At 35.2% G+C, this 15,591-nt stretch overlaps 1 pseudogene; it reads right to left on the bottom strand.

Moving 5' to 3' along the window:
• Window positions 1-187: 187 nt before the first annotated feature.
• On the bottom strand, window positions 188-2,882 carry LOC115420757 (C-C motif chemokine 4-like; annotated as a pseudogene).
• Window positions 2,883-15,591: the final 12,709 nt, after the last annotated feature.

The following is a 15,591-nucleotide window of genomic DNA, read 5'->3' as shown; positions in this document are numbered from 1 at the left end:
ACTTCACTATTAAATGTATATGTTACATTCTGCTGTTGATATGAACATTTCATCATGTTAACATGTGTGGTTGTGTTCATTTTCAAACACATTACAAACATAAACCTGTAATAACAGTTTGAGAAGAAATAGTTTTGAAAGCATCAGCGTCGTTATACATTTACTGGTCGGGTTCTGTCCATCAGGAGGCCCCGATGGAGGTTTAGGACTGGTGTTGCCATGGTTACAGGTGAGATGCTTGTCCTGGGAGGGCTTTGGCGTCCAGGTAGGTGATGATGTCCTTGACCCAGGGATGAGAAGGTCGGAGCACATCTGACGACCCATCACCGTCTTCAACCTGAGGGAGATAGACAAAAGGTTCAGTCAGTGATGATGATGATGATGATGATGACGATGATGATGATGATGACGATGGTACTCACAGAACGCCGGCGTTGGAGCACATCTGGCTGGTCTTGATGTATCCGACAATCTTCTCCTTGGGAACCGGCGTCTCATTGAAGGCGGAAACAGCATTTTTTGGGACCAGCTCCACGAAGACCTGAAAAAACAAAAAAAAACATTAAAAAACACTGAAATGAAGCAAATATTATATCTGTTTAATCACATTTAGTAAATAGTAAAGAGTCAGAATGTAAAGAAGCAAAAAAAAAACAAAACAAAACAAAAAAAAAAACTAAAACTAACAACACTGCATCTGACTGAAGAAAAGAAAAACATAAAAACCTAATTAACTCAACCCATAAAGACCCAGTGTTACTTTTGTGGCAGTTCCAAATATTTTTTTTCTCTATATTTAACTTTCCTTAAGTGATTTATCACAATCTGTTATTCATTCATTCATTTATTTGTTTTGAGCAGAAGAAAAAAGCAAACATCTTTTGTGTACAAGGAACTAATGGCAGAACAGATACATTAAAAACAAAGGTGATCAAGACAAAATAGTAATTGCCATGTACACCAGTAATAACAAAATAAATTCAACATGTCCTGCTCGAAAAGAAGTGGGGAAGAAAACTTATTAAATCCCACCCCATCTCACATTATACAACAGAACACATGACCTTTGCTTCTTTAATGATATAGTAACATCTGTTTAGTCCTAATAATGTAAATAACAGATAGAAAACAGATGAGGAAAACTGATGTGTATTATATTTAGCAATTATCTAAATGATAGTCTGCAGAACTTATAATGCAAAATATTTAAACAATAATCACAGACCAATTCCTTCAGCTATCAGTTTTAAACTCTGACATTTTAGTCATTTTATATGAGATTTTTCTCTTTTTTAATGTTAGCAGAACCAATGGGGTTTTAGTCTGCATTAGTATTTATTGATTATTTATCATTGATTATTTAAATGCATTATTCGTAGTTGTTTTCAATGATCTAGTTTGTGCTCTGACTTATTTATTATATTGTCACATTGCACTTTGGATGTGGGCTGATGTCTGTGGTAAGCTGTAAATGAATTGTCCGTATGGATAAATAAAGTTTTCAGAATCTGAATCTGAATCAACAGTGGTAATGGAAGTGATACAGAAATGGTAAACAACGACAAGTACAAACCAACAAAGGTAAGAAAGAGCCAAGGATGGAATGGCCCGGCAATTAACAATAAGCCCCGCCCTCCTTGTACTGTAACCAGACCATCTGCTATGACATAATTCTGTTTGTGGTTGTTTTTTTTCTTTTCTCCAGCAATTAGGTATTTTCCTATTTAATCCACTAATCATGTAGATATTCATAAAATCTCAGTAAATTTAAAGGTTATTATATCAAAAAAAAGAGAAAACTGAAGAAAAAGTTACTTTTCGGTCAAATCTATCGTTCACTGAACATAAACCCACTGTTATTGATCCAACTCCATGGGTTTTACTGGTGAATCATATTGTAGAGGATGACGGTGTTTCCATGGTAACTACGGAGCCTCTGAACGTCCAAATGGGTCATATCTAATGACCATGAAAGATGACAAACTGTATTTTACACCAATTATTTACATGTATTAATCGGATTAGCAGTTAAGAAGTTATTAAACATTTTAAATCAGTAGATGGTTTTAGTTGTCAGTGGCTGTTTTTAAGTTTTTATGAGTTAAATAAACAGAATGACATAAAAGTCTAATCTAAAATGTAAATTTTTAATAAAGAATTGTTTCTCAAGATGAATTTCAAAATCCAAACATGACTGATTTTAACAGTTTTATTTAGAAAAGTAACTTAATTTATTCATTATTGTAGGTTACATACGGTATTATAATAAACTAGATCATTAATAATAAAATGTGAGTCAATGCTTCATTTGCAAAATTATCAATAAACTATTAAACCTGGAGTAATAATGGTGTTAAATTCAGAGATTATATGAAAGCAGTTTATAAAGACGGTTCACTGATACAGAACATGTGGTAATGAACCTGTTAAATGTTGGTCCAGGTCAGGTCATATGGCCCCCCAGGCCTCAGGTCATACGTCCAATCCCCCCCAGGTCTAGGTCCAGGTCCAAGTCATATGTCCAACCCCCCCCACCCCCAGGTCCAGGTCCAGGTCATACATCCAATCCCCCCTCTAGGCCTCAGGTCATAAGGTCAAAGTCCAATCCCCCCCTAGGCCTCAGGTCATATGTCCAGTCCCCCCAGGTCCAGGTCTAGGTCATACATCCAACCCCCCCCAGGCCTCAGGTTCTATATCCTCTGACTCCCGCCCCCCAGCCCCCCAGCCCCCCCTCAGGCCTCACCTTGGGTCAGTGTGACAGCAGCCAGCATGAGGACGAACACAGACAGACTGAAGCGGGCCATGTTGGTCAGGGTCAACAGGTATGATCCAGGTGCAGGTCTAGGTCTAGGTCCAGGTGGGTCTCAGATGAACTAGTTCAGCTCTTCCGTGGACTCGGCTCCATCCTGGTCTTTTATCGTACTGACACAGAAACCCCCACCCCGGCCCCACCCCCACTTTGGGAAATCACTGTGACGTGTCAAAGGTCGGGGCTGCACCGGCGCTGGCGGGTGTGTAACGGATCGGTATCAGTTCCCTAAATGTAAATAACCATGTGACAGAGAAACAGGAACCAGACAGTCACTCTGAATAAACCTGTTCGAGTACCAGTACTTTCCCTGTTGTTTACCGGGGTTTGTACTGATGTTTCAGAGGAACCACCGAGGGTCCAGTCCCCCACTGGACATGTTTACACCAGTCCACCCTGTGGGACTGGGTTCATGGGACCCAGTGGGACTTCCACTCTGAAGCAGGTTTATCACAGCACAGGTCATGGCCTGGACTCAGACTGTTGGGGGATTCTTACGGGGTTTTCCTACAAAATGGAATTCACAACAGCTGATAGTTTGAATGAAAACATGAAATACCAGCTGAGAATGAAGAATACAAATGAAAATGTAGGTTTAAACAGAAACTACAACATTCATCAGTTGACTGTTGTACATGTTGACTCTCCCCTTCTTTATTTTTTTCTAATCTTTATTTAACTGAAGGAGATTTTACAAAATACACTATATTGCCAAAAGTATTTGCTCACCTGCCTTGACTCACATATGAATTTCAGGTCCATCCCATTCCTAGTCATGGGTTCAGTCTGACGTGGGTCCACCCTTTGCAGCTATAACAGCTTCAACTCTTCTGGGAAGGCTGTCCACAAGGTTTAGGAGTGTGTTCATGGGAATTTTGGACCATTCTTCCAAAGCGCAATTGTGAGGTCACACACTGATGTTGGACAGAAGGTCTGGCTCTCAGTCTCCGCTCTAATTCATCCAAAGGTGTTCTATGGGGTTGAGGTCAGGACTGTGTGCAGGCCAGTCCAGTTCATCCACACCAGACTCTGTCTCCATGTCTTTATGGACCTTGCTTTGTGCACTGGTGCACAGTCATGTTGGAAGAGGAAGGGGCCAGCTCCAAACTGTTCCCACAAAGTTGGGAGCATGGAATTGTCCAGATGTCTTGGTCTGCTGAAGCATTCCCAGTTCCTTTCACTGGAACTAAGGGGCCAAGCCCAGCTCCTGAAAAACACCCCACACCATAATCCCCCCTCCACCAAACTTTACACTTGGCACAATGCGCTCCCACAAGTATCGTTCTCCTGGCAACCGCCAAACCCAGACCATTCCATCAGATTGCCAGATGGAAAAGCATGATTGGTCACTCCAGAGAAGGCTCCTCCACTGATCTACAGTCCAGTGGCGGCGTGCTTTACACCACTGCATCCACCGCTTTGCATTGCACTTGCTGATGTATGGCTTGGATGCAGCTGCTCGGCCACGGAAACCCATTCCATGAAGTTCTCTGCACACTGTTCTGGAGCTAATCTGAAGGCCACATGAAGTTTGGAGGTCTGTACCATTGACTCTGCAGAAAGTTGGCGACCTGTTCACACTCTGCGCCTCAGCATCCGCTGACCCCGCTCCGTCAGTTTACGTGGCCTACCACTTTGTGGCTGAGTTGCTGTCGTTCCCAAACACTTCCACTTTCTTCTAATACAGCTGACAGTTGACTGTGGAATATTTAGGAGTGAGGAAATTTCACGACTGGATTTGTTGCACAGGTGGCATCCTATTACAGTTCCACACTGGAATTCACTGAGCTCCTGAGAGCGACCCATTCTGTCACAAATGTTTGTAAAAGCAGTCTGCATGCCTAGGGCTGGATTTTATACACCTGTGGACATGGAAGTGATTGGAACACCTGATTCTGATTATTTGGATGGGTGAGCCAATACTTTTGGCAATATAGTGTATAACAAAACACAAAAAACATACCCATCTATACTTAATAACCATACACATATATTTCCCCACCCACATATACACCCACTCATAAAAATACACACTTGCTCATATTCACAATAGTAAATAAAAAATAAAATATCTGATTGTTCCCTTCTGCTCTCTCCCAGTTCACTCTAGTAGTTATTTATTGTTTTTAACTTATAGTCTCTTCACTATACTTGTGAGTCTTGGATTCATCTGTTCTCTTTTCTTTTGTTCTGTTTTGTTTGGTCACTGTTTTTGTCTGCTGGGGACTTTTGCCAGGTCATCACTGTAAATGAGAAGCTGTTCTCAACTGATTTTACCTGGTAAAATAAAGTAATAAATAATATAATAATAATAATAATAATAATAATAATAATAATAATAATAATAATAATAATAATAATAAACAGTTTTCTATAATGATACTGCCTTCAACCTGTTAAAACATTTCATTAAACAATCAAACTGTGGTTGTAACTAGTATTACAGCAGGATTGTATGTTAGTTAATTATTAGACTAGATTCATTTATATAATGTGATTATATTATATATTATCTTTATACATGCACATTTTTTCTTGTACTTTATTCTGTTGTTGCCTCGTTGGATCAATAAAGTCTAATATAATATGTATTAATAACATACAGAATAACATAACATAAAATATTATATTATATTATATTATATTATATATATTATATTATATTATATTATATATTATATTATATATATTTATATTGCCCCCCCACACACATCTGAACTGCCCCCACGGTGTAGTGTTTTAGGTTTCATTTTAAGACCCACTTTTATTCTACCACACCAGACTGGAGCCCAGGTGTAGGCTGTGCAGAGAAGCCCCTGAGACTGTCCAACACATCACAGCAGGTGTGAGATACTGGCAGGTAAGGCATACATGGAACAGCATAACCAGGTAGAGGGCATAGTGTACAGGAACATCTGTACCCAGTATGGACTGGAGGTCCCAGGGTCCAGATGGGAGACACCGCTGAAGGTGACAGAGAACAAACAGGCAGAGATCCTGTGGGATGCAGAGATCCAGACTGACAAGATGGTGATGTCCAATCAGCCTGAAATTGTGGAGGAGGATAAACATCAGAAGACAGTGTTAGAGACAGATGTAGTGATCCAGAGTGATAGAACATCAGAAAGAAAGAGCACGAGAAGCTGGAGAAATACCAAGGGCTAAAAGAAGAGATAGAGAAAATGTGGGGTGTGAAGGCAACAGTGGTGCCAGTAGTGATGGGGGCACTAAGGGCAGTGAGCCCCCAAACTGAGAGGATGGAACCAGCAGATATATATTAGCTACTGTGTTTTGGGTTTTAGTGTGTAATTTTCTTACTTTGTATAATTTTGTACATTTTTGCTTGCAAAAAAAGGAGTTCAAAATAAAGCGCATGAAAACCCTTTTGACATTACCACCCCACTGTGCAGATTATGTGCTTTAAGTGATTAGAAGGACATCTGTGGGCGGGTACCAGAGGGATAGTTGAAAGACAATAATCAATAGATTAATCATCCCAAACACAATGGACAGCTCTAGTTCAGTGTTTAAAAGTCAATAATGAGCGACACGTTTGACCTTCAAACAACAGTTCTTTCATGTTTTCAGTCTAATAATGAGTAATAGTATCATTTTTCACCTTTAGGGGTTTTTCACACTCATATCGAGTCCATTATGTACATTTTCAGAGTTCAACGAGTCCCGAGTTGACAAAAAGCAGAAGAAACGCCTTCACTGGTTCTTTCACTACTTGAAATTTTGTCCTTTTTAAAGGACAAACAGCTTCATTTACCACGGTCTCATTACATCAGCATTACAGCGCTGAAAAGAGGAAATAAACCACATAATAAACCAATAATACCATAAAAGTCAGTGTTGAGGCATGGACTCAAAAACCACACAGACACACACAAGTACAGAGGGATGTTCATTTGTTTTCTTAAAAAGGCAGAAAAAATAAGCAGTTGTCCAAGAAGCTTAGAAAGAGAAAAGCTATGGATCCCCCGGCCACGTTACAGAGAAACAGATGGAATTCACTCATTCATCCATTAAAAAAATTAATAAAACAGACAAATGATAGAAAATCAAACCAGGGAAAGATGCAAACTAAGACTACAAGCCTGAAGCATTTAGCTTGTTTGTGAATTTACGATAAATGAGCAAAAAATGAACAAAATATTCTTAATTTCTGACTATTTTGTTAATTTTTGGCCCATTTCTCAAATGATTTATTGTAAAGGAACCAAAATAAACAAAGCCTTCTTAAGTTATGATTTGTTAATTTTTCACTCATTTTTCCATTTAATAATTTTGTTCATTTTTGACATGATAAATGAACCAAAATGAACAAAATTATCATACATTTTTAAATTAAAAAAAAAAAAAAAAAGATAATTTTGTTCATTTTTGGCTAGTTGATTTTTAAATTTATGATAAATGATAAACAAAAGTTTTTAAAGGCCTGATGAGTTTGTTAATTTTTGGTCCATTTCTCATCTAATTTATCACAAATGAGAAAAACCAAACAAAAGTTTCTTAAAATGTATGACAATTTTTTCATTTTTGGCAAATTTTTCTTACTTTTTACAAATTTGCTAATTTTTTTTTCTTTCTTGAGGACAAATGATAGAAAATCAAAGCAGGAAAGGATCGCAAACGGAGACTAAAAGCCTGAAGCATTAATTACAGAACATGCAGATCTATTCTTTCCTGTGTTTGGAAAATACACGATTATTTCAGTAAAATCTTCCTTTTCAGCCTCATTTCCACCAGAATAACTCCTGTCTCATCTGGTGTCTGAGTTTATTTTGACAGTTTTAGTAAGAATTGAACTAAAGTGAGTGAAGTAGGAATGTCGGAGGTTTAGGCCACACCCACAATAATGCATTAAAATGAAAACAGTTCAATTCACGAAAGTATCTCAGGTAAAATAACTGCTGAAAAACACTCAAATAGTCAATAATAGGATGAATTACTGACATAATCACATATAATTCAGTATCTGTGTTGGATTAAAGATGCACAAACTGAAATTAGGAGGAAAAACATGACAATTAACGACTTTTTCTTTTGCAGCTTTACGTTTTTGGTCCAAATCTGAAAAACTGATCTAAATACACTGACCTGACACTGACCCCGTTTACATCCACACTAATACTCTGATCATTATCTGATCAGTGTGGAGTTATCAGATTATGTTGATCATAATCTGTATTTCATTTATATTGATAATGGGATCCCTCAGGGCAACGTCTTAGACCCCATCATTTATATGTTTACATGAATGTATTTTCAGATGTAGGTCTACAGATGTACACTGATGACACTGACTCTGTTTACACTGATACTCTGATCAGTATCTGATTATTATTGATCATGTAAACAGTATAATCTGATCTGTTTGATCAGATAACAGCAGTAATCTGATTATAATTAATCAGATTAACACACCTGGATTTGTCCCCAGTACTCCCACGTCTTCATGCATGTATACCGGTAAATCTGATTTATTTAATTCTGTTATATGAACATGTGGAAAAACTATTGAAATCATAGAAAACAGAAGTGACGTAGAAGATAATAACAGGAAGTTGGATTTTACGTCATTAGACTCAAACAAAACCCAACAAAAATGGAGTAAAATAATAAAAAGTGAATACAAATGGAGTAAAATAATGAAAATTGAACAAAACCCAACAAAAGTGGAGTAAAATAATGAAAAAATGAAAAAAAAAACAGAACAAAAATTTTGTAAAAGAATGAAAAAATGAACAAAACTGAACAAAATTGAGTAAAATAAAACATATTATTGTGGATGTGGCCTCATGACTGTTTAACTCTTAACATCCACTCAGTGTTAGTGTTAGCATTAGCGTTAGCATTGTCGCTGTGTTTTGTGACGTTCTTTAGGTTTAATATGAAACTTTCTGTGGATAAACTGAGTGACACTTCATCACAGAACTGAACAGTAACAGAAGTGTTCATTAATGTGTACGGGAGAATTATATTCAATTATTATTCAATTATGTTCTTGTAAACGCTCAGCAGTGTTTATTAAAATACAGTAAATATGGACTGATATTAATTATTCGTATTCAACAGAAACAGGAGCTGAAACTGAACCCAGACTCACACTGAGCATTTTAAAATACTAAAATACTCTTCTAGTCATTTGATTTTATTGTATTTACTCTTAATGTGGTACATTTACATCAAGATAACATAAAATACTGCAACGTCAGAACTGTAACTGTAATTATAACTTCTGAAATTAAATGTTATTGTTCAGCTTAGACCTAAAGTAATTAGTCATTTAGACCCAAATCTGTAGAGTTGAAAAATAATAATAAACAAACAAAAATTAAAATATAATAAGAAGGAAATAAAAAAAATAATGAAATAAAAATGAAATATAATAATGAAATATATCAAATCTAAAAATATTAAATATAATTAAATATAAACAAAAATATATAAAATAAAATATATACACAATAAAATAGAAATAATAAAATATTAATGAAGGTAATAACATAGTATTAGTGATACAGGAGTGGATAAAAACTCTTTATACAGAACATCAGATGTTCTATATTTTTCACTGTTTCCTGCATCATCTGAATAAATAAATTAAATAATTACAGTTGAGCTGATGAAAAACAACAGAACCTCAAGGTTTAGACACTGAAACCATGACAATGTGCAATAGAATTATATTAACTGAATATGCAAGTTTTATTTGATTTTTAACGAGTAAATTAATCGTGTCTTGTATGTTATATGTTGTGTGATACATGTATGTTTTATGCATGTTTATGAAGGTGCAGCCACGTTTCACTGTATGTAAATACAAAGACAATAAAGTCTATATTTTTTTAATTTTATCACATAGATGTTTTTGGCAGAAAGTTCTTGTAGGTTTGGATGAGTTACTGAGTCTAATGTTCAAACGATAATGAATTAAGTGAAGTTTTGGTTTAAAGGGAACAGATTTCCCTGTTTTTTCCCCTCCTCATTCTGCTGAACATGAACACATTCTCCCCATAAATACGTTTAATGAACACTTCTGTACCCACTTTAGTTTGACTCTCAAATCTGCAAAAGCATAAATACATGAAACACTAAAGCAAAGAGAAATCAATAATCCCTCGGAGTCCGTCTGTGAAGAACGGCGCCTCTTGCGGATGAATCAGAATAAAACAGCATCAGTGAAAAATCAGAAATAAACCGACTTTTCTGTAAAAAACATCGTCCAACATATGAAACCTGAAACACGTGGCGTCTTCCTTTAACTCACTATAGATCTAATTTATTTACATGACTATTTACCAAGAAACAACTAAGATTTGATCAGATGTGTGGAAATAAAAAATAAAATAAAACTTCTGACTCACAGACTAAGCTAAAGAAAGAAAGAAAGCAGATGCAATGAAAAATGAAACAAAGCACAGATGGAAAGCCTAGTAATAAGAAGAATATCTGAATGATTATAATGGTAAGAATGAGACTCATACTGTCGACAAATGACTGTTTTCAGCTGCATTCATTCACAGTCACAACAGAAGGATGATGTAAACCTGGAAAAACGCCGTTGGAACGACAAGTACGAGCACATTTGGACCAAAAAACGTGACGCCACGTCATTTTAACACGAGTTTAAGAAAAAAAAAAAGTAAAAAATGCATTAACCCATAAAGACCCAGTGGTACTTATGTGGCAGTTCCCATTTTTAACCTTTAAGTGATTTATCAGTATTTATTATCATATAATAATAATGTAAATAAATCTTGTATTTTTCTGCATTTGATTCACTGATCATGTAGATGTTCATTTAAACTCAGAGTAAATTCAAAGGTTCTTTTATCAAAACAGAGAAAACTGAAGAAAAGGTGACTTTTTCAGCAAAATCTATCATCAGTTAATAAAACTGCTCTTTTATGCAGATGATACTGTCATTTATGTTACATTACATTATCATTTATTTATGTCCATTTCCCTTTACTGTATTAGTCATATATTGAATGAATCCATCATATTCTTTGACATTTTCTAAACAGGTTAAAGTTTTAATGTATTTCAGGTGAATTATACATTATTTTCTATTTTGTATTTAGCATCATTGTACGACTTTAAAACATAACGACTGAATTAACCCTTAAAGAACTAGAACAATTTTTGTGGCGGCTTCCAAATACATTTATCACCATTCATTATAATATTATCCTCTGCATTTTGTTTTTTGTTTTTTTTTTTTATATTTAATTCACTGATCATGTAGATGTTCATTAAAACTCAAAGTAAATTCTCAAATTATTAAATAAAATCAGAGAAAACTGAAGAAAAAGTGCCTTTTTCAGACAAATCTCTCGTTAACTGAACATAAACCCAGTGCCTCCATCCACTGTCATTGATCCAACTCCATGGGTTTTACTGGTGAATCAATGTTATAGAAGATGACAGTGTTTCCACGGTGACTATGGAGCCTCTGAACGTCCAAATGGGTCATATCTGATGACCATGAAAAGACGAAGAACTGTATTTTACACCAATTATTTCCATGGATTGATAGGATCAATGGATCAACAGGTATTAAACAGTTCAGATCAGTGGATGGTTCTGGTCGGTAGTGGTTCTTTTGGGTCTTTATGGGTCAATAACATGTTTTCGAGCTGAACAGTCAGATGAGTCAGGTCCAAAAACCTGTTGTAAACTCAGATCCCTGTGCAGATCACAGGTTCAGTCCAGATTCATGCTTTACCAACAGGTTTCTACAGAAATATTCAGGCTGATTCCAGTCGACGGCACTAAAAATACCAGCGGTGAGTCCCAGCCCGGTGGGTCAGCACATGAGGAGGTTCAACCGCAAGAAAACAGAACATTTACCCTGAAAAAGGTCAGTTCAGAGGGAACGAAACATGCCTCCATGAGACACATTTTATATAAAAACAGACACCGGGACGCATCCTTTAAAGATACAACATGCAACAGCAGTGAATTAACCCTCTGGTATCCAGGTGAGCATGTTATGCACACCTTACACTTCATGTTATTAAAGGCCATATTATTATTCACAATTTGTTTTAGGTCAGAATTCAAAAGTTCATTTTTGTATGAACTGTTAAAATTCTAACCCATCGCTAAAATCATCAAATTATAAATAATGTTGAATTCCTACACTAACACCCTTCTACCAAGTGAGTACAAAATGACACATTTTAGCATTTAACATCTGACGTAGCACAAAAAATAATAATGTATATTAGCCAATGTTGGTGTTAATCATTGACATATGCCAGGATGAAAAAAAAAAAAAAATTATATGTAGAATATTTTTAAAAAAAATGCTTTTTGTTTTTGTAGCAAAAATATGGTTTATTTACATTACAAACATAACATTTTAAGGGTCAAAAAATATGACAGTTATTGATTATTTGGTATTTTTTGTTTATATCTCAAGTTGATAAAATAAAAAAAAAGTAAAAAAAACAAACTATTAAAATATTTGACGTTACTTCTCTTCTGCACAGATTACGCGCTTTTGGTGATTAGGGTTGGTCTATGGGTCGGATACCAGAGGGTTAATAAATATGAACCTTTTATGTGAATATGTATTAATAAATGAGCAGCTTCCCTGAAACGTCGACTAAACACTGACTTTGACGTAAAGGATGAGGGTTGAATTCTATACAAAAAAATCCAAATAATGATGTTTAAGCTTGTCTTGTTTGTTTTTGTTTCCATTTCCATGAACATTTTCTGATGCAAAACTACTTTCATAAAAACTAAGCTAATGTCTGTCTTCTACTGTTGTTAAATATAAATGTCACTGCACATGTTACATATTGCACCTTTAAAATAAAGTTAAATCCTTATGTTTAACCAATGGGTCAGTTCTACAGAAACATATGATCAGAATGGATGAAAAACAGGTTTTTGCACTAATATAAATGGACTTTCTGCGCAGTTTGTCACCTTTCTAACGCTGTGAACATTAGCAACATAAAAACATGCACATCATCCAGTAAATGCACCGTGCAGTTTTACAGTGTATTAAAGTGTGAACAGAAATGATCATTATGCATGATTTTCATGCTGATTCTCAACTAACCTGATCATTATTCCAACATTTGACCCAAATGTCCATTGGCTAAAGCTAAACTCACAAAACTCAAAACTCAAAAATGCAACATTATCAGAAACTTTAATGCTGGTAATGTTACGTTTTATTTTATCAGTTGAACAAAACTTAAAAGAATATACAAAAAGTCTGTAGATTTTTCAGTTTTTATGAAATAAAAAGTACCTGCATTAATGTTGCCTGTAATATTGCATTTTTTCCCACATATCTAACAGAGAATTTACATCTTTAATTAAAAACAGAAGAAAATCATTAAATTCTGGAACTGAACATTGATTGATGATCAGTTTTTCTGCTGAATTTCCTGATGCTCGTCAGTCCACGTATCCAGTTATCTATATAAACTGATAATATCAATCATATCAATAATAACATCATACACATCAGATGGTTTTCATCTCCATGAGCCTGTGTAAATACGCCGTACAGCGCCATCATGTGGTTTATGTCAAAATAAACACAGGTCACATGATAGTGATGCAGTTTTTGTCTCGTACTGTGGCATTTGGACTCCAAAATCTTCAAAATTGAAACTTTGGACAGAGTTTTCAGTAACAATGGTTTCCAGTGACATAAACCAGACTTTTTATGTGGATAAAAACTAAAACACTTAAAATATAGGTTTTTACAGATACTGGATATGAGTAAACATGGTCTAAGGCTATAACGTCCAGTCCTGTGTAAAAGTCCAGTGTTTTTTTATTATAGTTCTAATGGCCACAAAAGTGGGAGGGATCGGACTTTAAGCGGATTTATATTATTATATTAATTCAGTTTTTTAGATGAAAATGTCCATTTGTTACTAAACAGAGACAGATGTGAAAGGTGTTCAACACAGATGTTTTTAATTATATTATTATACTGTATTTATAATAAAAATTCATCTTATTTTTGGAGTTTGTTCTGAAACATAAGTATAAACATGGACTGTGTAAAAGTCCTTTTTAAAGTTCTAATGTCCACACATCTGCATTTGTCAGTGTTTGTATTTAATCTGATATATGTGGAAAAAAACACAAAACAAAACAAAACCCTATAGTTAAATGGATTAAACAGCTTCTATAAACCACAGTGCTCGTATTAATGTGACCTTTGACCTTAACATGTCTTTAACCCTTCAGTTCAGACATGAACAAATGACATTTATGGCATTAATTTCAAACTGAATAAATTGAACGAGCCACAAAAAAAAAAAAAAAAAAAAAATCAACATGAAGTAAAAATGAACATAAAACAAAAACATAAAACAAACCAACAAAATGACTGAAATAATCAATAAAGAAACAAAATGAAAAGAAAACTAACAAAATGACTGAACTCATAAGTCATCAACGTCAATATTAGCAAAAATGATCAAATTAGTCAACAAAATGAACAAAAACATCAACAGATTGAATGAAAATCAACAAAAATAATAAACAAAATTAAAAAAACTGAACAAATAATCAAAAAATTGAAAAAAATGGATGAAATGATCAACAAAATTAACAAATTAACGACAAAATGAATAAAATAATCAACAAATGAGCAAAAATGAACAAAAACATCAACAAAATTAACAAAAATGGACAAAAGTGAATGCACTGATTAAAAAAAAAGAAAAAAAAAAAAGTCCATAACAACCAGGTTTGATTCATCAGATGATTTTAACTGTCGTCACGGGGTTAAAGGTCAAACTAAATAGTAACTTTAACCTTTACAACACATTTAGTTCAGTTTTTTGTGTCTTTTAAGGCTGTGAACATACTGACTGTATTTTCTCATTGTATGTGAATAAAAGAAAATAAGAACTAAATATATGATCATTTAACCCTGAAAACAACACAGATAAAGGTGGATCCGACTTTTACACAGTAACTGGATGTTATTCCGTGTTAAACTCAGTCTAACTGTGGGTTTTCTGTTCCTGTTAAAGCTACTGAATGCGTCATACCGCCTTAAGGTTGATGAGGTTTCAGTTGAATCATGATTGGATGAAAAACATCAGCGTAAACGGGTTCAACTGGACGTGATTTGTCAGTTTGACTTTGACAGAACAGTGACGTTTGCTACAGACGGATCATATCTACGTCCTCCGTTCATCAGGTGTGTGTTAGTGCGAGTCCACGGTGCGTTCAGGTGCATACTTCATACGTGGTGCGTTCGGCGTCTCACATGCGCTGACGTACAGGAAGTGTGTGTGCTTCAGGGTAAATGCGATAAATTGAACTCTTCAGGCATCCAAGACTCAAGCAAGCAGTAAAGGTTGTAAACGGACTTCATTTCCCATCATGCATCAGCAAGGCCTCGACGCCTTCAACTATCACCGGAAAATGTCTTTGACCTTCAGATTTGCACCGAAAAAACATGCGATAAGTATCAAACAAACGCTCCGATGTCCCCAAAGTCCCTTTCCACAACTGTTTAGAAACATCCCATAATAATAATAAACAGGCATTAAAGTCCTTATATATAAAAAGTGGTGCAGTGACGATAGAAACGGTTATTTTCTCCATTTTCTAGAAAGACTATGTTTTTGTTTTGTTTTGTTTTGTTTTTTTTTAGAAAAAAAAGACACTTGTTGAGGTTCCTGGAGTCGGAGTGGAACGGTGGACGATCCGACCTTTGACCTTTGACCTTCTGAGGACGAGGACATCAGCGTCGTCATTGGAGACAGAGAGTCCAA

Source organism: Sphaeramia orbicularis, chromosome 6, assembly GCF_902148855.1.
Source record: "Sphaeramia orbicularis chromosome 6, fSphaOr1.1, whole genome shotgun sequence".
Taxonomy (NCBI): Eukaryota; Metazoa; Chordata; class Actinopteri; order Kurtiformes; family Apogonidae; genus Sphaeramia; species Sphaeramia orbicularis.
Note: the sequence above shows the minus strand (reverse complement) of the source record. Positions and strands in the feature narration are given on the sequence as shown.